This window comes from Oryctolagus cuniculus, chromosome 12 (genome assembly GCF_051225735.1).
Source record: "Oryctolagus cuniculus isolate XC-2025 breed Fujian yellow rabbit chromosome 12, ASM5122573v1, whole genome shotgun sequence".
Taxonomy (NCBI): Eukaryota; Metazoa; Chordata; class Mammalia; order Lagomorpha; family Leporidae; genus Oryctolagus; species Oryctolagus cuniculus.
The window spans coordinates 18,172,600-18,194,613 of NC_142878.1; the positions used below are offsets into that span (position 1 = coordinate 18,172,600).

The 22,014-nt window shown below is 45.2% G+C and overlaps 1 long non-coding RNA gene across 6 annotated transcripts in view; it reads right to left on the reverse strand.

Moving 5' to 3' along the window:
* The window catches only part of LOC149122958 (uncharacterized), a 106,023-nt gene that overhangs the window by 77,506 nt on the left and 6,503 nt on the right, over positions 1–22,014 (reverse strand). The window contains exon 3 of one of the 6 annotated variants that reach the window (XR_016217750.1): positions 8,612–8,703. The exons of the other annotated variants lie outside the window; for them this stretch is intronic. This is a non-coding gene — a long non-coding RNA (uncharacterized LOC149122958). The remainder of the gene's footprint in view (positions 1–8,611; positions 8,704–22,014) is intronic. 6 annotated transcript variants of the gene reach the window in all.

Here is a 22,014-nt window from a genome sequence, read left to right on the forward strand (position 1 = left end):
ATAACGATGCCTGGCATAGAGAAACTATTCAACAATGATTTGTTGAATTAGTTAAGTACTGTAGAGTGGCTAAGTTAATGAACAGGTAAGAATATCACTAACTTCTACCAACTGGAAGGGGAAACTCAGTTCCATGCATTGCAGCGTGGCAGGTTGCCAACGTGGGCGCAAGAGATGGCAAGCTATGTTCATGACGGGCCTCGCCTTGCAGGAGCCACCACGGCAGATGATGGCGCTCCCTCAGTCCCTGTCTCCTTGTTTCTCTTCTCTGCGGCATTGGGCGGGAGAGCATGGAGAGTTAGGGTCAGTCTGATTTACAGGTTCCTCCCTCTAAGCCCTGTGAAGCTCTGTGCGTCCCAAGCTTCCTCCCCACAGGATTTCAGGATATCTGCAAGTGCAACCCACGGAGTGGCCCTCAAAGGACGACCTGGACCTCCAGGGGCTGACACCCTCAGAGGAATTTATCCATGACTACCAGCCTGCTCCCCTCGGGGTACCCCTGGCTGAAGGCCAGCAGCAACAACTCACCTGCCACAAACATGTGAAGCCTGACTGTTCTCTGGAGCGCCACCCTCGGGTGAAGGCGGAGCCAAAGAACTAGAGGCAAGTAAGTGCAAAGCCAAGCCATTTTCTCATTTCCCAACCCAGGGCCATACATTTCTCTACCTATTTCACAGTATAAGCCTGACGCACTTGCTCTTTCTGTAGGAGATCTTGCATTACCACACTCCGACAGCCCAATACTCCCAAGAACACTCCTGGAGGTCCATGAGCCTTGGCTCCCAGGAAGCTTCTCCCTCCCCAGTCGCAGCCTACTTATTGTTCATGACCCAGTTAAGAGCCCCCTTCTCACGGAGGTCTTCCAGGTGCCCCACTCCCCGCCCCCTCCAGACCCGAGCGTGGGCTCCTTCTCCTGTTCACTCCTCTCACACAGGCCTGAGGCACCTTCTGTGCTGTGTACAGCGAGCTGGGCCGTCTGTCTCCCCAGCTAGACTCTGAGACCCGGAGGGAAGCAGGTTTTGGCTGAGTCACCCTTGAATGCACTCAGCACAGTAGACACTCAGATGTCTGCTCAGTTCCACTAATTCCAAAATAAGCATTTTTAAATCCAATTCTTTGCCAATTCAATTTGCGTGTGGAGCCGTGGCCCTGTGTAAAATGTGGTGAATCTTTGTAAACAAAAGGAGAGAGGAAACTCAGCAGTTCTTAAGGACCAAATGGTATCGAGTCTGCAGCTGCTTGAGATTCAACCAATCTGGTTTCTGTCTTCAGCTCCCAACCCCCATCACTCTTGTCTCCAAATATAACAGATTCTGCTGGGGTTCTGCAGCACACACTGGGGTGCCTTTTGGGGGTGAGGCCCTCCTCTGCTCACATTGGATTCAGTGTTCCACTCTGCCAGGTCAGTTCCTGCTCAGTCACCCACTTCTGTCTTCCAAGTGTGTGGCCATCCCTCGTGTCGCCTCGCCGGTAATCTTTGTTCTTTGGGTTTAATCTCTCTTTTAAGCCCCAAAGTCCCTCTTGTTTTCACAAAGTTTCCAGAGGAATACGATAAAAAAAAAAATGCATTCATTTTGTCCATGGTTAGTCAGAGTTTCCTGAACTAATTATCTTGTGAAGTGATGTGTTAACCAGTGTAATATTATTATGGAGACTCCTAAATTGGTAAAAATAAAACAAATATAATTGAATTAGTTTAAGAAAGTTATCCTAATATGTTAAAATTAATTAAAAGTTAAAAGAAACGGGTAAATAAAAATTATTCTAAGGAAATTTCTAATAATTTTCAATAAGTTACACTTGATCCCAGAACTGTTAACAGAACTCTATTAGTCAAAAACCAAGTAAAAATCTTAATTTCATAGAGAAATGATAATGAAAAACAGTAAAATCATTTATGGCAATTTGTTCCCAAATTTACTATCACTTCATCCTTACAAATGTGCTATGTAAAGAATCCATTTCTGAACAGGTAGGTCCCTAACATATGTGGTTTAAGCACAACTTCATCTTGTAAAACAATATATACATCATCCTGAACAGCACCCACCATAACCAAAAAATGTCAATGAAATAATCACTGCAATTAAAAAAAATCAAAAGCGTAAGTGGGTCCCACACATGAAATTCCAAAAATTAAATGAATCATGGGAAGGGAGACAGATGAGAAGTCTGGAAACCCCAGAGCTCACGCCTTCTGCCCCAGATAAGCAATACCAACATTAATGTTAGTTCCGAACTTCTCTAGGCAGCAGCCTCCTCTTCTCAAAGGTGGAGGCACTGGGCTTTCTCATCTCCGTGGAATTTCAAGCAGCCTGACCCTGCTCTGCTCAGACACAAGCATCCCCACCCTCTCTGGTTGACTTTGCTGTTTTGTCTCTTCACTCCCCTGGAAGGAAAATGAGCTTGGCTGCTCCTCAAATATCACTCTGGGTTGGGTCCTACTACACCAACATCCTGGGGGGGCCTCCCTGCCCCACTCAATCTCAAGTTGAGGAAGAAGGAGTCAGTCATCTTGGAGTGCTCTTTCAGTTCCAGAATCCTGAGATTCCATCAGCATAGCCAGGCTTGAACAAATAAAGTTTTCTCCGGACAAAATCAACCTGAGCTATGTTTGACCAGCGTGAAGAATGGCAAGTTCACCTTTAGCGATAGGCAAGGATTTTTCAGTGTTTAGTGCAGGGGGAAGTCAGTCCGATCTTAGGAGGAATGGTCTTCCTTTGTTACTGTTTTCCTTGGTTAAAGTTGGGCAATGTCACTATCTATAAACCTCGTCACAGGCACTCGGCTTCAAGGACTCCTGTCCTGGAGGAAAACTGATGCAGAATGGAAAAACAACCTGGAGAGATCCCAAAGTTGGACACAAAGCTGTCATTGCCATGCATTCTTGGAACAGGGCCACACTTATCAAGCTTCACTTGTTGTAAATGTTTGTGGACGAGGAGCCTTTGACAGGAGTCAATCTGGCTGATAGCTTTTTCCTGTTAAATCCCAAGTTGCTTCTGCTGCTGAAAGCTCTTAATGACAAAAATGAGGAAGTTGTGTCTACAGCAAAAGACAGACCTCGTGGGCTGAGTTTCACCTTGTCCCATTTGGCCGTCTCTTACTGAAATGAGTGGCCACGCCAATGTCTGCTTGCTGATGAATGACTCACAGAGGGGAAGAAGTCAGAGAATCTAAGAGAGTTTTATTATAACTCTCCCAAAGAGAAGGAACTAACATATATTGAGCATCTATTACGTGCCAGGCACTATTTCAGTTACCTTATGAAATCTCTTCTGACTCTCATGAGAATCTTTTGAGATCGGTAATACTTTTCACATTTCACGGATAAAGGAATTCAGTTCGTGGAGGTGTTCAAGAAGTTAAAATTTGTGTAGTAAATAGGAGCTGAGATCTTGTTCCACGTGTATAAACTGGCACTTGTTTCCTTGTGGAAAGTGCTGGAGACCTTGAACTTCACTTCAACAAAAGGCAACGTGCATATGGAAAATAAATTGTAGACTCACATAACTTTAGACCTTTAAGAAACCTTAGAGGTCACGATTTACTTTCTCTAATGTTATAGATAAGGAGACAGAAATATTGAGGTTAAATGATTTGCCCAAATGACATGAATCTAACTGTGTGAATCATAAAATCTTGATTGCAGTATGAGGGATTAAGATACAGGCCTTTGGTGGTTAACTAGAAAATACATATCCTGGATCAGAACAAACTGTTTCCTTTCTTTCAGATAATTGAGGTTGTAAAATTTCCAGTTGGGGATTGTTAGGATAACTCAAAGAAGCAAAATACTGTGGATCTTAAGAAAGCTTATCAAGGGACTGGTGCTGTGGCTTAGTGGGTAAAGCCTCCACCTGTGGTGCCAGCATCCCATATGGGCACCGGTTCGAGTCCCTGCTGCTCCTCTTCCCATCCAGCTCTCTGCTATGACCTGGGAAAGCAGAAGATGGCCCAAGTCCTTTGGATCCCTCACCCACAGGGGAGACCTGTAAGGAGCTGCTGGCTCCTGGCTTCGGATTGCTTAGGTCCACCAGTTGCTGCCATTTGGGGAGTGAACCAGCAAATGAAAGACCTTTCTCTCTGTCTGTAACTCTGCCTCTCAAATAAATAAATAAAATCTTTTTAAAATGGTATAAAAAAAGAAAGCTTATCAAATGTGCTAAAATTGTCATGATGGAGACACAACTTTGTCAATACACTAAAAGCCATGAATTGCACATTTCATGTAGGGACATTTATGAAATACAAATTCCATTTCAATAAAGTTTTTTTAAAAGAACATTTAACTGTTTGTCTAAGTCCAAACAAGACTGAGCAAGTCCTTTTGCAACTAGAAACAACCATGGAGCCAGATTTTCAAAGCTAGGCATTCCCTTAACATCAGATCAGTAAGTTGGCAGAAATGGCCAGCAACAAGACCGGAAGTAGAACCCGAGGGTGGGAAAGAGAAAAGATGCATCCACCTGGAGACACAGATATAAAATCAATTCCACACACTTCTCCACTGGCACAGAACAATTTCCCAACACAAGCTCACATATATTTGCATTTCTTGACCATGGGTCAGAGACGCAAACAGACTTAAGACTGCCCAGAGAGAATTCAGCATTCATCATAGAGCAGCCAGCCAAGCTTAGTTATATTTTACAGCAAAAGGAGACATTTAATAGACTTCTTTTCTCAAAATGTCAAAGTTCTCGTGTAGTCAAAGTTCATCTCCAAAAAGATAAAAACCTTAAAGGAGATATTTACAAGTTGGCTTTCCTAAGCTTAAACTTTAAGATCCAGAGAGTTATGTAAATAACAATACTCAGGAAGAGAAATGTATTTAACTAGGGCTCACGTAAGGCTTGGATGCAAACAGTGCCTGAAGGAGGAAAAAACATGATTCATAACGGTTTTCTCATGTGGTTAATCCCTGTGGGCAGTGAAGGGCTGAATTCTCCGCAGATGTTCTCACCAACATTTTCTCTGGGAGCGTCCAGAGTAGGTGTAACTATTACCAGGCATCTGATTGTCTGCCTACTAACCCTGGAGGATTCTAGACAAAAGCTGCAATGGGAAGATGATGAAGCAACTTAAAAGCGGTCATGGAACACTGTTTGATACACGTGATTAATATGCCATCAACTCATTGGGAAACAGCTCTTATTGTAAATTAACCGAAGTTTAAGAAACAAAGCCATACAAGCTTGCTTGGAATGTTTCAAATAGTAATGTTATCTCTCTTGGGTTTAAGTTAATCTACTTCACAGATCCTCACTTGGACATGAACTAAAGAGGCCAGCGAAAGGAAAGAAAAAGCAATCACACAATATAAACTAACACTGTTACTCCACGGTGTCGCACAAGTTTTCTCAAAAATGTCTACTTTGTGCAACAGCCTTACCCCCTGGGACCAATATGTACTTACGCATTTGTAATTATTAGAAATAATAATTATATTTTTATTGAATAGGAAGCAAATTGTCCCTCTTCATGGTCAGGACGGCCCAGGGCTTGTCCCCATATTCTGGCAGGCTGGTCTCAGCCATCTGCCTCCTGGGAAGTGCTGCCAGGATGAGAGACGTTTGTAGCACCGTCCAGTGTTCTCCACTTAAAACCTACACGGGGCAAGCACTCGGCACAGCACTTAAGATGCTTTTTGGGGTACCCACATCGCCCAAAAGAGTGCCTGTGTCGGAGTCCCAGCTCCACACTCAGTCCCAGTTTTCTGCTGCTGGGAGGCAGTAGATGGCCCGAGTGGTTGGGTCCCTGGCCTTCACAAAGCAGATCCAGCTTGGAGCTCCCAGCTCCTGGCTTCAGCCGGGCCCAGCCCCGGCTGTTGCAGGCATTTGCAAAGTGAACAAGCAGATGGAAGATCTCTGTCTCTTGTCTCTGTCTCTCTGCCTTTCAAATAAAATGAAAATAAATAAAACTTGTACAAAAGTCAAGCAGAACAACCCTGTGAAAAGATTTTCAAAAACAGATGGTTAATCTTTATCTACTTTTATCTTTCCTCGGAAGTACACTCTTCTCATGCAGACAAAATAATCCTGTTCACAGCAAGTGACCAATTTGCTTCTTTCCTGCCTCTTTTGCCTCTATGGCAGAATTAGAAAGACATTAGGGAACTATCTTGTCTTTTTATTGAAACCTAGAGTTTTTCTTATGTTTTTTCCCTTAAAAGTTATTGTCGATTTATGCCAGCCTCAACCCTGTTGGTATCTAAGGTTAGAGCACTCCTGTGGGAATTGTTGGGTGATATAGGATGTTTCTGGCCTCCAACCTCCGGATACCAGTAGCGCTTCCTCCCACCCAAAGACACCCCCGAGTTGTGACGAGCGAAAACGGCTCTGCCTGGAGCACCACTAACTGCGAAAGCTTCTCTCAGGAGCTCCGTTTCTCAGAAGTGCATCGTTCGGCACAGTAACCCAGCTGTCAAAACCGGACAGCGAGGCCGCAGCGGCCACTGCTGCAGTCAGGCACTGTCTGGCCTGCCTTGCTTGTAGTTCACAGCTACTTCAGCCCCCACTGCCACGGACCCTTTGGCAACTTGGGTATTGGCCAAGAAACTTGAACTTGAATTCTAAAGAATGCAATTTCCTTACCATATTCAGCTCTTTCTAAACTCCCACAGCCAAGGAAGGACTACCTTAACTGCTTTCAACCACATCAGCCCCCTAATTTAATAACAAGGAAATATTGGGGTACCGGCGCCATGGCTCACTTGGTTAAATCTCTGCCTGCGGCGCTGGCATCCCATGTGGGCGCCAGTTATAGTCCTAGTTTCTCCTCTTCCAGTCCAGCTCTCTGCTGTGGCCTGGGAAGGCAGTGGAGGATGGCCCAAGTGCTTGGGCCCTGCACCCACATGGGAGACCAGGAAGAAGCTCCTGGCTCCTGGCTTTGGATCAGCGTAGCTCTGGCCATTGCAGCCATTTGGGGAGTGAGCCAACGGAAGGAAGACCTTTCTCTGTCTCTCTTTCTCACCGTCTGTAACTCTACCTGTCAAATAAAACAAAAAATATAAAAAAAGGAAGCATTGGAAAGAACATTATATTTTGAGAAAAAATTGTTTTAAAAATTTTTTATTAATTCATTCTAGGGATCCAAGTTTGCAAAACTTATGGGTCATATACCACACAATTGCCAGTTTTGGGTTAAAAGCAAATTCCTTCTTTTTATTATTAAGATTCATTTATTGGGGTTGATGCTGTGGCACAGAAGGTTAAAGCCCCAGCCTGCAGTGCCAGCATCCCATATGGGCACCAGTTTTAGTCTCGGCTGCTCCACTTCCGATCCAGCTCTCTGCCATGGCCTGGGAAAGCAGCAGAAGATGGCCCAAGTGCTTGGGCCCCTGCACCAGCATGGGAGACCCAGAGGAAGCTGGCTCCTGGCTTCAGATCAGCTCAGCTCTAGCCACTGCAACCAACTGGGGAGTGAACAAGTGGATGGAAGACCTCTCTCTCTGTAACTCTTTCAAGTAAAATAAACCTTAAAAAAAGATTTATTATTTATTTGAAAAGCAGAGTTATGGGGGGGGGGGTGGACAGAGAGGGGTGGAGAGACAGAGAGAGAGATAGAGACCTTCCATCCACTGATCCATTCCCCAAATATCCGCAACTGGGTCAGTCTGAAGACAGGAACTTCTTCTGGGTCTCCCATGTGTGTGCGGGGCCCCAAGCACTTGGGCCATCTTCCACCGCTTTCCCAGGCACATTAGCAGGGAGCTGGATCAGTAGAGCAGCCAGGACACAAATCAGTGCCCATATGGGATGCCAGCGTCTCAGGCTTCACCCTCTACACTACAACAGCAGTCCCAGAAAATCCCTTTTAAGCACAGAATGTAGCCAATAGGTCACAGAAGCTCCCTAACCGTATGTTGCTGGATGAGATAAAGTTATTAAAATACTGATCACCAAGGACTGGTCAAGAGGGAACCTCTGCTCCTCACTAGTGTCCTCAGGTATCTTTATCCAGCCAATCTGTCTCTGTTCAGGTTGCACCAAAGAGCTGAGTCACCAGGACATTGGACTGTGTTGGACACCCCCGCCTTGACGTAGTTTTCTGACTGCCTCCGCAGTGTTCACCCACCCATCCTCCCCTTTGCTAAAAAGACCCCAGTTTTGCTGGATGTCAAAATTTACCCAACATAAATAAAGAATGCTTTCCCAAGCATCCCTTGCACATGGGGTGGCAGTCTGGTCAGAGAGTCAATAGAAAACGTCTGTGTAGGTTCTTAGTGCATTCCTTCTGATGTAACAGAAAGCCGCATATCACAGGTAACTGAACTCATACAAAAACTTAGGGGTGGGCATTTGGAATTGCAGTTAAGGGGCTACTTGGGATAACCCCCTCCCCCCCAACTTCCCATATCAGAGTACCTGGGTTTGAGGCCTTGTTCTGCTCCTGATGCTGGCTTCCTGCTAATGTTCACCCTGTAGAGGCAGCAGAGCTAGGGTCCCTGCTACCCACGTGGGAGACCTAGACTGAGTCCTGGGCTCCTGGTTTCAGCCTGGCCCAGCCCTGGCAATTGAGGGCATTTAGGAGTGAGCAACTAGATCCCCCCCACCTTCTAAGCTTTTCAAATTAACTAATTAATTAACTTTTAGAAAGGATTTCTTACAATCATTCTGGAGGCTGGGAAGTCCAAGACTGAGTGCCAGTATCCAGTGAGGGGCTGTGTTGTCACACAGCAGTGGACATCACACGGCAAGGCTGTGGGAACAAGACAGAGCCAGAAAACAGGAGGCTGAACTTGTTTTATGGGATTTTTTAAGATTTATTTATTGCTTATTTATTTATTTTGAAAGAGTTTCAGAGAGAGAAAGAGGGAGAGACAGAGATCTTCCATCTGCTGGTTCACTCCCCAGATGGATGCAACAGCCAAAACTGAGCCAGACCAAAGCCAGGAGCTTCGCCTGGATCTCCCACGTCAGTGGCAAGGGGCCAAACACTTGGGCCAACTTTTGCTGCTTTTCCCAGGCCGTTAGCAGGGAGCTGGATCATAAGTGAGGTAGCCAAGATGTGAACCAGTCCTCATAGGGGATGCTGACATAGCAAGGATGGCTTTACCCACTACACCACAATGTCCCTCAACTCGTTTTTATAACAAAGCCACTCCCATGGAAACTAATGCACTCCCGAAATATCAGCCTTAATTGCTCTGAACATTCCCACCTCCCAAGCCATCCTAGTGGCAAGTACATTTGAGCCTGAGCTTTGGAGGGGACATTCAAACCATAGCAGTGAGGCTTCCGGAGAAGTCGCTTAAAATAGGGGCAAACTAAACCAGCCCGTGTCTTTCTCTTTGCTCTTCCCTCTTCTTCCTGGAGCAGACAGAGAGCAGGCAGCAAGTCCACAGTAAGAATGCTGAGCAGAAAGAGGAGAAAGGTTCGCTGCTGGAGCCTCCATCCTGATGCTGGTGGATGAGTTCCCTGAGCTGCTGTAACAAACCATTGTCCACTTGATGGCTTAAATAGAAATGCACTCCCTCACGGTTCTGCAGGCTGCGAGTCTGGAACTGAGCAGGCTGTGCTCCCTCTGGGGCTCCGGGAGACACTCCCTTCTTTGCTTCTTCCAGCTTCTGATGGCTTCCCCTGGACGTGTGGCCACATCTCTCCAGGCTGTGCCTCTGTAATCACATTGCCACCTCCTCTGTCTGTCTGTCTGATAGCTGGGCCCACTCAGATAATCCAGGATGAGCTCAAGATACTTAACTTGATTATGGCTGCAAAGAATCTTTGTTCAAATAAAGCAGCATTCCCCAAGTCCAGGGATTTGGCCATAGACATAGCTTTTGGTGGGGGGGTGGGGAGGAGACACCATTCCACCTGCTCTATCTTGATTGCCTACCTCAAGACTGCTCACTTCCCACCCCTCAACCTTCCAAAAATTGCTTTTTGGTTTAAGCCACCACTTTTCAAACTTCTGTAGCTAATAGCCAAATACATTCCCTTACTAGACTGCTTGACTTGGAGAATGTTGGTGAGATTTTAGGGACTGATCCCGATTATGGTTTAAGCTACCTGGGATCTGAATCTCCATCTTGGCATTTTTGCATAGAAGATCAAAATCCACTTTGGAGTTATGTTCTGCTTCTCTGTGCACTCTGTGTATGAGAATTTCCCAAGATGCTTGCTTATGACTCTGCTTTCTGGCCATCAACATAGATTTGCTGGATCAGAAGCTCTGGAAACCGCCCAGTTGGGCAAACAATGCCATTCTTGGTGCTTTCCATACCACTTTTCTGCACATTAGCTAACTTCAGTTTGAACAATTAGTCTTTATCACTGAGAGAAGATCACCTACCTCTGTTGTAGGTGAACTTGTTTAGCTCCATTACTTAAGATCTATGGCACTATGATATAATAGGCTGAGCCTTCGCCTGCAGTGCCGGCATTCCATTTGGGTGCCAGTTTGAGTCCTGATTGCTCCACTTCTGATCCAGCTCCCTGCTGATGGCCTGGGAAAACACTGGAAGATGGCTCAAGTGCTTGGCCCCTGCACCCATGTGGAGACCCGGAAGAAATTCCTGGCTCCTGGCTTCAGATCAGTGCAGCTCTGGCCATTGTGGCCGTTTGGGCAGTAAATAAGCAGATGAAAGACCTCTCTCTCTGTCTCTCCCCCTCTCTCTATAACTCTGCCTCTAAAATAAATCTTTTCCCAAAAAAAATCTGTGTTTCCTTAACACTGGAAAAGTTTATCTTTCATATATGTATTTTAAAAGCTACCAACAGTGCAACCAAGGCTTTTATTTTGGATGCAATGTAAAAACACGTTCTCCTTTCTCAGCTGCAAATTGAACAGTCAGAGTGTGATGAGGCCTGAGCAGGACACTCAGTATACAGGAGGATTTCCATTTCAGCACAGGCATTCAGCACCAGGGAGCACACCACAGACAGAACTCGCCACAGTCAGATTCGTGACTCCATTGGGATTAATCAAATCCCTGGTTTGTGAGGGAGTTCATTGCACATTCCTTTGTCCCTGCTTTGTGGGATTCTTGCTTTTCAGCCTCCCTCCGAAGAGCCTGATGTGCACCAGGTGGGATTAGGTGACAATTCCAAAGTGTGGCTCCTGAGCAGCCAGTCGCTGGCTGCAAGTCCTTTCCTAAGCCCCTGTAATTCTGTCATTCACCAAGTGTTAAAGGAGGCCTAGTCTCCTCCAGCCTTGACAGATAAGGAAGGAAAAGCAATTACCTGATGAGTCAGGATTTGGGCTGGGTTTTGAACTTCCTGAGCATCAGCCAATACAAGAGCCAGAGGTTGACCTCCCAAGCCCCCAGCTTCCCACTCGGAATTCAGGCCGCTAGCAACAGAGGGAGGAAGCGCAAAACCCAAGGCTCCGGCGGCTATGCTGAGAGCCTGTGCTGAGAGCTTCGGGCCAGGAAGATGCTCTGTGTAAGACTCACATTAAAGGCCAACGGAAAGGATGGCTGTATTTCCTAGAAACTGAAACAGCACGACCACACTCACCTCAAATCCCTTCCAAATCCCCTCAACCCGTCAGAAGCCAGCCCCTGCTGGGGGGAAGGGAGTGAGATTCTTGGGACTTGGCCAGCGTCCTGTCCTGCATGAACTGCTTCCCTGGGGAGGACCTTTGCCATCTCAGGAGTGGAAATGGACAGGCGCTGCTCCACGCCTCTCAAATGAACATTTGACTGTTTCCCAACGTGTGCTGGACTTGTTCCTCTGCCGGGGCTGCCCAGCCATGTGGGGACCTGCAAGCCTACAGCAGAGAGACCACCACACTTACTGCGGTTGCCCATACTGGCGCAAGTGGAGAGGACATGAGACAGCCTTCTGTGGGGTTACACGAAGGCTCCTCCTCTGGTTGTCTGCCTTCTGTTGAGAGGGCATGGAGTAGGTTGACTTTCTTTGGTCTCCCCATGTCACCTAAGCATGCTTAGAAAATGCTGCCAGAAGGGGCCAGCACCGTGGCATAGTGGGTCAAGCCTCTGCCTGCGGCATCGGCATCCCATAGGAGCACCAGTTCATGTCCCAGATGCTCCTCTTCTGATCCAGCTCTCTGCTATGGCCAGTGGAAGATGGCCCAAGTGCCTCAGCCCATGGGTCCATGTGGGAGACCTGGAAGAAGCTCCCAATTTAGGATCGGCCCAACTCCAGCTATTGCAGACATTTGGAGAGTGAACCAGCAGATGGAAGACCTTTCTCTCTGTCTCTCCCTCTGTCTATAACTCTGCCTCTCAAGTAAATAAATAAAATATTTTTTAAAAAATGCTGCCAGAAAAAGCTCAATTCGTTTCTCAGTTGTGTGGGACTCTGTGTGAAGACAGTTTTTTTGCTCTGAAAATTGGACAAAATCATCTCACTATCAAAACTGCTTAGAAGCCAACAAATGCCACCATAGTCTGAGTAATTTCTTCCTTCTCTGAAATCCTGTGACATTTTAATCTGTGCCATTTATATGACCCCTAGTGTGGGCTGCCTGGTATCTAGGTATGTGTGTCTTATCTCTCCCTCTCTTATAAGCTTCTGCAAAGAATGTGGTGTAATCTTACATACAGCAAATAAGCAATAATTTTTAATTAAATTAATGATATCTTAAAGCAACATGTGTTTTCCATTTGGATGCTATCAGGGTAAGTGGTCATTGCATGGGAAATTAATGGATCAGTTTTACACTTTAGCCCAAAGCAGACTTGACCAAAAACATCTCCGAGTGACTCAACCAGACACAGTAATTGCCCCTGCCCCTAACTGATAGTAAGAAACAAACCTTGAGATCAAGGTCTCCCTTGACCAGATAAGCTGCCCTTGTAACCAACACCCAACTTCCCATCGCTGTGAGTTATACAACGTATGCAGGGGCTGGGTAATAACTCTGCAACATTTAGCAACAGAATGTGTGACGGCAGATTTGACATCACTGCCAATGTCGCCCTGCTCGGAAGCAGAGAAAGAAGGCAAATAGGAAAGCTGGTTAGATAACCCAGGGTAGTGGTCTTGGAATGAAACATCCACTTGTCAGTAGGATATATTTACACCCACAAGCGAGTTTCTTCGAGGTCGCTTACTCTTCCAGGATGAGACTGCTGCTAAGCCAAAGTCTCATTTTTCATGGCTCACTCGCTTGACCCTCCCCACCAGCAAAGGAAATTAAAAATTAAATGGCTTTTCAGAAAACAATGTATGTCCACTTGCCGGGCTGTTCATCCAATAAGCATGTATTGAGTATTAAATATGAACCTGACACAATCAACGCCGAGAACGTGTGACAGCTTGTCCCCAAAGATGTCCACGCCGCCGGGCCTCCCGGAATTCACGCACATGTAATCTCCTCCTCTTTAATCTGAGCTCTCACTGTTGAGACTCTCTGACTCCCCTTGCAGAACTAGTACGCGGCTGGAGTGATGCACAGGATTTCTAAATTTAGGTCATGAGAAATGAGAACTCTGCTTCCGCCCCCGTCTCTGTGCAGTGCTTGCTCTGGGAGAAGTCAGCCACCAGGAAGAGGTTCAGACATGCTCAGAGTGCCATGCTTTGAGAAAGCTGCAGCTGGCCTTGGGCAGAGGCCATGGAAAAGAGAGAGAAACCGAGATCCTGGTTGCCCTTAGCTACTCCGGCTATGTCATTCAAGAAGCCATTCCTGCAGACCGGAGGCCATCTAGTACATTCATCCACTAAGCCATCGAAGGACTCTCCTCTCTTCTACCACCCAGCTACTACTGCGTGAGGGACGTCAAGCACAAACAGCCCAGGTAAAACACACACACACACACACACACACACACACACACCATGAGAAATACTAATGCATTATAAACCTCTGCATTTAAGGGTGGTTTGTTACAGAGACGTTCATAATCAATCAATTCTAAACAATTATTGTACTTCTACTAATAGTCAAAGGAATATAAATTATTGTATCACCATTGTGGAAAACAGACTGAACTTGCCTCAAAAAATAAAAATAGGAACTATCATATGATCCAACAATCCCATAACTGGACAGATATCCAAAGGAAATGAAATCAACCTGTTGAAGAGACATCTGCACTCCCATGTTTATAACTACTCAGATAGCCAAGAAATGGGAATAACCCAAGTGTCTATCAGTAGATGAATATGTAAAGAAAATGTGGTGTGTATACACAATGGAATATTGTTTGGCCATTAAAAAGAATGAAATCTTGTCATTTGCAACAACGTAGATGGAACTGGAGGTCATTATGTTAAGTGAAATATGCCAGATACAGACAGACAAGCATCGTGTGATCTCACGCATATGTGAGTTGAAAAAATTGATCTGATGGAAGTTAACAGGTTTCATAGGCTAGGGGGGGAGTGGGAAGGCTGATTAATGTATACAAAGTTATAGATAAAAGTTCTGGTGTTCTATTGCACTACAGGATGAGTATAGAAAATGATAATGGCCTGTACATTTTTCTTTTAAAAAAAACTAGAAGAATTTAATGTTTTTACTATCGATAATTGATAAATGAGATAGATATTTACTCTGATTTGAACATTACATATTATATACATGTATTTAAATATTACATGATAGTCCAAAAATATGTAAAATTTGTGTCAGTTAGAAATAGGAAGAAAAAAACAACAGGCAAAGGCCTTGCCCTGGGAGAACTTGGATTACAGGTAAGGCAGCAACACTTTTACAGAAAGCAACCTAAATACCCTACAACGTAACTCACCCACAAACACAAATACAAAAGCAATATTTTTAAGCAAAAGACTGTCTTAGGAGGCCCGCAGTTGAGTTTGTAAAAGGAAAAAGCGGCACCAGTTTTGCCAAGGAAAGTAGCCAAACCAAAGCTGGCAATCAGTGAGCGAACAGCTGTCACACACACAGAGAGATTCATGACAAGGCCTGGGAGCCTTGATGAAATGTGGAACAGAAAGTGAGCAGAGGGAAATGGCAGAGCTCGTTCTAAAAAAGTCATCAAATGCTCACATTAAAAGTATAACCAAAAGAAATACAAATTAAAACAAGACACCATTTTGCCACCATTAGATTGGCAAAGATCTTTTTCAAACGATAACATTCAGGCTTACAGGGCTTGGTGGAAGCCGTGTCCTCCTCCGGCAAGTCTATCATAACTGAATCCAGCCTTTCCTAAGGCCAGCATGCATCAAAGTGCTGGAATTAGTGTATCATCAACATGTTATTGCATTTCTAGAAATGTAACCCGAGGAATTACCAACCATTTACAAAGACATTCTTATAAAATGGTTGTGTTTAGTTTTTCTTTGTTTTTTTTTTTTTGTGGATTTTGTAGCATGAATTAAAAAAAAAAAAACTAAATGTCCAATGATAGGGAAAAGGTTAGCTCCGAGATGGTATGACCACAGGCAGTATGTAAAATAGTTAACACCTGGGATGGCAAAGGCACCAATCAATTTTTTTTTAAAAGATCTATTATTTATTTGAAAGTCAGAATTACACAGAGAGAGAAGGAGGGAGGGAGGGAAAGAGAGAGAGAGAGAGGTCTTCCATCCGTAGCAGCTTTACCCGCTACGCCACAGTGCCAGCCCCACCAATAAATTTATAATTATAATGAATACACCAATCAAAATGGACATACTAGGGTTGTGCTATAGAGTAGTGGGTAAGGCTGCTACCTACATTGCCCACATCCTATATGGCCACCAGTTCAAGTCCCAGCTGTTCCACTTCCAATCCAGCTCTCTGCTCTCATCTGGGAAAGCAGTAGAAGATGGCCCAAGCACTTGGGCCCCTGCACCCACGTGAGAGACCCGAAAGAAGCTCCTGGCTCCTGGCTTCGGATCAGCCCAGCTCCTGCCGTTGCGGCCATTTGAGGAGTGAACCAGCGCATGGAAGACCTCTCTCTCTCTCTGCCTCTAATTCTGCCTCTCTGGAACTTTCAAATAAATAAATAAATCTTAAAAAAAAGAAAAGAAAAAGAATGGACATACCAACCAACCAAAACCAATAGACCAATGAATCATTAACAAAGATACCAACCAATTAGACTGAAGGTGTAAATAAACTTACATATAGCCACCATAATGAACAGCAGCTAGATATCAGCTGAAGGCCTTGCCATGTAGCCAAAATCATGCAACTGTTAAAAATCATGTTTTGGGGCCAGTGTTGTGGCACAATGTGCTAAACTGCCACCTATGATGTCATCATTCCATACAGGCACCTGTTCGAGTTCCCACTGCTCTACTTCTTCTTTTTTTTTTTTTTTTTTAAACAGGCAGAGTAGATAGTGAGAGAGAGAGACAGAGAGAAAGGTCTTCCTTTTGCCGTTGGTTCACCCTCCAATGGCCACCACGGCTGGCGTGCTGCGGCCAGTGCACCACGCCTATCCGAAGGCAGGAGCCAGGTGCTTATCCTGGTCTCCCATGGGGTGCAGGGTCCAAGCACTTGGGCCATCCTCCACTGCACTCCCAGGCCACAGCAGAGAGCTGGCCTGGAAGTGGGGCAACCGGGACAGAATCTGGCACCCCGACTAGGACTAGAACCCCGTGTGCTGGCGCCGCTAGGTGGAGAATTAGCCTAGAGAGCTGCAGCGCCGGCCTGCTCTACTTCTGATCCAGCTCCCTGCTATAATGCACTTAGGAAAGCAGCAGAGCATGGCCCAAGTGCTTGGGTCCCTGTCACATACGTTGGAGACCCAAATGGAATTCCAGGATCCTGGCTTCAGCCTGCCCCTGCCCCTGCCCCAGCCGATACAATCATTACAGAGTGAATTAGTAGAAGGAAGATCTGTGTGTGTGTGTGTGTGTGTGTGTGTCTTCTCTCTGTTAACTCTGCCTTTCAAATAAATAATTTTTTAAAAAAGAAATTGTATTTTTAAATAATGCTTAGTGACATCACAATGAAAAGTAGAAAAAAAATCTTACATATAAAATCTATACACACATACCCAATGTATGCACAGAAAAACAGGAAAGGAATTATACCACAATATTAACAGTGGTTGTCTTGAGTGGTGGGATTATCAGTGATTTATTCATTTTCCTTCATGTGTTTAGCAAATCTTTTATATAAACTTGCATTATTCTCATAAGTTACAAAAAGTCACATTATTTAAAAGGAAGAATATAAAAGTCATCTGAGGGCTTTGTTTGGTTGAAGTATGTAAAGTTTGAGTCGGGTGGATTAGCAGAATGAAGGGAAGTTCTATTTTGAGATTAAGCATGACGAAAAAAGAGGAACTTGAGAATGGACAAAGCACGCACACAAGGATTTCTAAGTGCTGGAGCCAGGACACCAAGCAAGAAAACCAACGTTGGGTGAAGGCAGTTCTCACAGCTGGGAAGAAGTCTGCTGAAGAGAAGAGAGAGAGGAAGAACAGACAAAGGGCTTCAAACATTCCTGGAAGCAAAATCAACTTGCGCGTGCACACACATCTATAATCAGTGTCCTTTCACCTGGTCACGACTTCGACTTTAGCAAGATACGTCTGCTCTGCAGTGCGTCTGGAGTAATTCAACATCAATCTCATCCACAAATAAGATTTGGTGCCTTCTCCCCAGTTCAGTGTAGAAAGGAAAGCAGGAGGGAAGTAGCACACTAACACTTATTCAATGACAGCAAGAGGGCAAAGTCTAGATTTTTCTTACCCCACAGCAAAAGAGGTTTGAGTCGAGCAAGCTTTGGGTCAGTTTTTTTTTTTTCCTTTTCTTAAAGATTTATCTCATTTATTTGAAAGGCAGAGAAAGGGAGAGACAGAGAGAGAGAAATTGTCCATTCACTGGTTCACTCCCCAATTCACTGAAATGGCCAGGGGTCGACCAGGCCAAAGCCACAAGCCAGGAACTCCATCTGGGTCTCCCTTGTGGGTGGCAGGGGCCCAAGCATGTCCTCCACTGCTTTCCCAAGTGCCTTAGTAAGGAGCTGGATCAGAACTGGAACATCTGGGACTCGAATGGGTGCTTGTATGGGACATCAGTGCTGTAGGCAGAGGCAGAGGCTTAACCTCAACGCCAGCTCCGGGTCAGAGTTCTGAGTCGGGCAAACTTTAGAGCAATCTCCCTCTTTTTCTGTTTCCCATCTAGAAATAATTTTAAATGTACAAAGAAACTGCAAGAATAAAGAGCATCCACATACACTTTAATCAGATTCACCTACTATTAATATTTTACTTTAACATTTTTCTTTGTCTCTTTTTCCCAATAGACAGACAAGTACCATATACATGTAATTTTTAATCACTTAAGAGTAAGTCAGGTATATCATGTATACTTCCCAAAATTAGGACATTCTCTTGTGCATTGTCTTCAGCAATTTTAACATCAGTGCAGTAATTTTATTTAATCCAGTGTCCCCATTACAGTTGTCAGTTGACCTAATTACGTCCTTTGTAGCATTTTTTTTTTTTTTATTTTTTTGACAGGCAGAGTGGACAGTGAGAGAGAGAGACAGAGAGAAAGGTCTTCCTTTGCCGATGGTTCACCCTCCAATGGCCGCCACGGCCGGCGTGCTGCGGCCGGCGCACCGCACTGATCCGATGGCAGGAGCCAGGAGCCAGGTGCTTTTTCGTCTAGCACATCAGGGTCCAGTGTAGGGTCAAGCATTGCCTTTAGTTGTCATATCCCCTTGGTGTCCTTTAATTCGGAACATTAAAGAATTCCTTTTGACTCAAACATCAACTTTTATTTGAATTGCGCTTTCCAAATTAATGTTGTGAGGACTCCCTGCCAACCTATTGCCCCACAGATTTGCTCTCGATCCTGCCAGATGTCTCTCACACAGGAACTCCAGGTAACAGAAAATCTGTTGGGGCAGAAGCTATACTTACATTCTCTCAAAGCATTTTTTTCCCCTTATCTTCGGAAGGGTCCATAGCTGCAAATTTTGTTGCAAAGGACTGTGAACTGGTAGCCACTTGCTGCAAGACTGTATTCACCCATGCATGCCTGGGGAATGCAGCAGAGACCCTTTTGTGGTGGTCAATTACTAAATCGCTCCATTGCTTTCAAAATATTTTCTCTGTCCCCTCCTCCACCTGTCTCCTTCTGAAGTGCCATGACCTTTTGACAGCCAGTCCGGCTGAGGGAGCCCATTTGTCTTTAATTACTCTGATAAATGTAAGAGCAGAGATGGCGGGAGTTGATAGGCACAACCTAAACAAAGGCTCCAGATGAGAACTTTTGATGGCTATGGTTTCCATCTGAGCCTAGGAGACAGTTATTAATCTCTATAAATGCTGTAGTCAAACCATATGGGCAAGGGCAACTTGACTACTCAACTGAAATCATAGACACACTGGCAGGCTGAAAAGCTACACCTCTCCCGGTGTCACGGTTTATTTGCATGCAATCCCAGCCAAATCAATATCGCCATCTTAATCAAGAGGGAATTACAGGCTTCAGCAGAGAGGTATCATTGTAAGTAATTACATCAGAGCCATTTTCAGACACATTGCACGCTGAGCTGAAATGTTTAAACAGATCCAAGAGGAAGGCGGGGGGGGGGGGGGCTGGGGAGAGGTTCAAGGGGTGCTAGAGAGGTGACTAACAATCATGGACGGTGTTCTCCTTCACGTCCGGGAATGGAAATGCTGGGCCAGGAGTTGAAGGGTCAGGCCAAGAAAACACCAGCAGCATATCTGGATATGCACAACACCATTGGGAGATTTTGCAACCTTAAGTGGAAAAAAAAATTCTAGGCTCCCCCCCCCCCCCCTTTAAATCAAAACGCACCATCTCTGGGCATCTTTTAGGGAGAAAAATTTCCCGTTGAGTTGCCATGTACAACATAGCAGATTTGCAGCTTGCCAGAGCTCCAACCTAGAAGGAGACCACTCTCTGGCTGGCGATGTGTTCGTGGAGACCCAGGGCAAAGTGCCCAGCTCAGGACTTCCAGCAGCAGAGAGACAGCAAGGGAGATGGCAACGGAGTGAGAACAGGTGCGTTCATTTGCACTTAAAGTCTTGTCAATTCCTAGCACCCATTTTTTTTCTTCCTCCTTAATTTGCACTCCAGTGTTTGAGGAAGACTTACTTAAAGTCCGAAATGGTGTCTGAATGAGAGAATGTGAGTTTTTAAAATTTCAAGGGCAGGCAGCCTCAATGCAGGAGAGATGCAGTGGAAGGCAGGCTGCTTTGCCCAGAAGAAAAGTGACTCCTGGATTTCACACAGCCTCAGCCCATAAATGTTTTGTTTGTATGCAAATGACTTACTCAATGCACTAAACTAGGCTTCCTTTCCTTGAGAGGTAAACTCTCCATGGAAATCTTGTCTATTCTACTCATTGGGTTTTTTCCCCTCCTAGTATTGCTAAAGTAAAAGTCAACATTACCTCTTGTTGGAATGATCACACATTCCAAATTAATCCATTTTCCCTGTTTAAATATTTGTCCCACACATCTGGTTTTACCATCATAGTTGCTTTGCGGTGGAATCTTATTAACAGGTTCCCCTGAGAACAAAGCCAACCAAGACACCTACAGGATAGGGGTGTCAGGAGGTTCATATCTGGCCAGCTGACAGCCACAAAGGCAAAGGAGGCTCCTCTCCATCTCTGATCTTAGGTGTGTCTGTGGGGTCAGAGCCCACCCAGCTGGACACCCAGCTACTCCCCAGGTATTAGTGTGCTTGGGATCAACTTGGCAAAGAAGTAAACAGAAAAGCAGTAAAATGCCCTTTGCCAATCACTTCACCTAAACAGAACCTGCCCACCTACCCTAGAAGGAAGAGCGTGAAATCAAGGGCTCTCAGTTCTGGACCCCATCCCCATGGGTGTTTTGTATGACTTCACACCATTGTAGATTTCTGTCAACAAACGATGCTTTGGAAAGTTGCCAAGCAAATCTCCCCCTCCACAGGGCCTCAGTGGTCTCCATCTGGATTTGCCGCACCGATTTTCTCATCACCAGATACTGCAATTTTACTTAGTAACTCTTTCTCTGCTTCCCCTATCCTCAATATGCTTTTTATTACTACAATGAAATGCCTGAGGCAACCAGCTGTACAAAGGAGGAGGTTTATTTTGGCTCCCATTTTTGGAGGCTCACAGTCCATGGTCTGGCAGGCCCCACTGGTTTGGCCTCTGGTGATGCTGTTCTTGCTGGCAGAGTCTAGAGCCAATACAGAGCATCACATGGCCAGAGCGGGTATGGGTGTCTATGCAGCCTCTTACTGAGCCATCAGGATGTAATCATATGGGCTCCCCCTAATGACCCAACCTAATCCAATCACCTCCCAAAGGCCCCACCTAAAAACACCACAATTGAATTCAGTCCCTACCCTCTAAGTACCATTAACAGAAGACTTTGGGAACTACACTTTTACACATGGATCTTTGGAGGATATTTGACATCTGACTTAATATCCAACTCTGATAAATGCCTGTTCATCACCTAACTACTGAAAGAACTGCTGAGCCGGATTCCCTGCCTCAGGCTGCTAACGTGCACCACACCTGTCACACTGCCACCAGAGTGCTAGATAGATGGGCGGGTGGATGACGAGAGACTCAGGGCAGGGAGGGCCCAAAACTCGTAAGCGGTGGATTGGTCTGCCCAGACTGCCGTAACAAAATACCACAGATTGTGAAAAAGTAAAATTCTGTTATAAGCCACTCAATCCTGGAGACTAGAGATCTGAGATCAAGAACTCAGCTTGGGAGGCAGCCAAGGAGAATGGGAACGTATTGGCCAAAGGGTTCAAAGTTTCGGTTACACAAGAGGAATACACTTTTGAGAGCTACTGCATGGCAGAGTGAGCACTGTTCATAGTAATCTAGGAGTATTGTAGATAACAAAATTTCTTAGAGGAAATTTCAAATATCCCACCACAGAAAAGAGTAGCCAAGGTGAGGGATCTATTCACAGATTTAATCATTCCATGTGTCAATATATCAAAACCTTACATTGTACTCTAAGTATATACAATGATGATTTGTCAATTAAAAAATTTTAAAAAGAACAAACAGGATGGGTCATTGGCGCAGGGGATAAGATGCCACTTGGGATGTCTGCATCCATACTGGAGGGCCTGGGTCCAAGCTCAGCTCCGCACCCAATTCCAGCTTCCTGCTAACGTATACGCTGGGAGGCAGTGGTTAAGG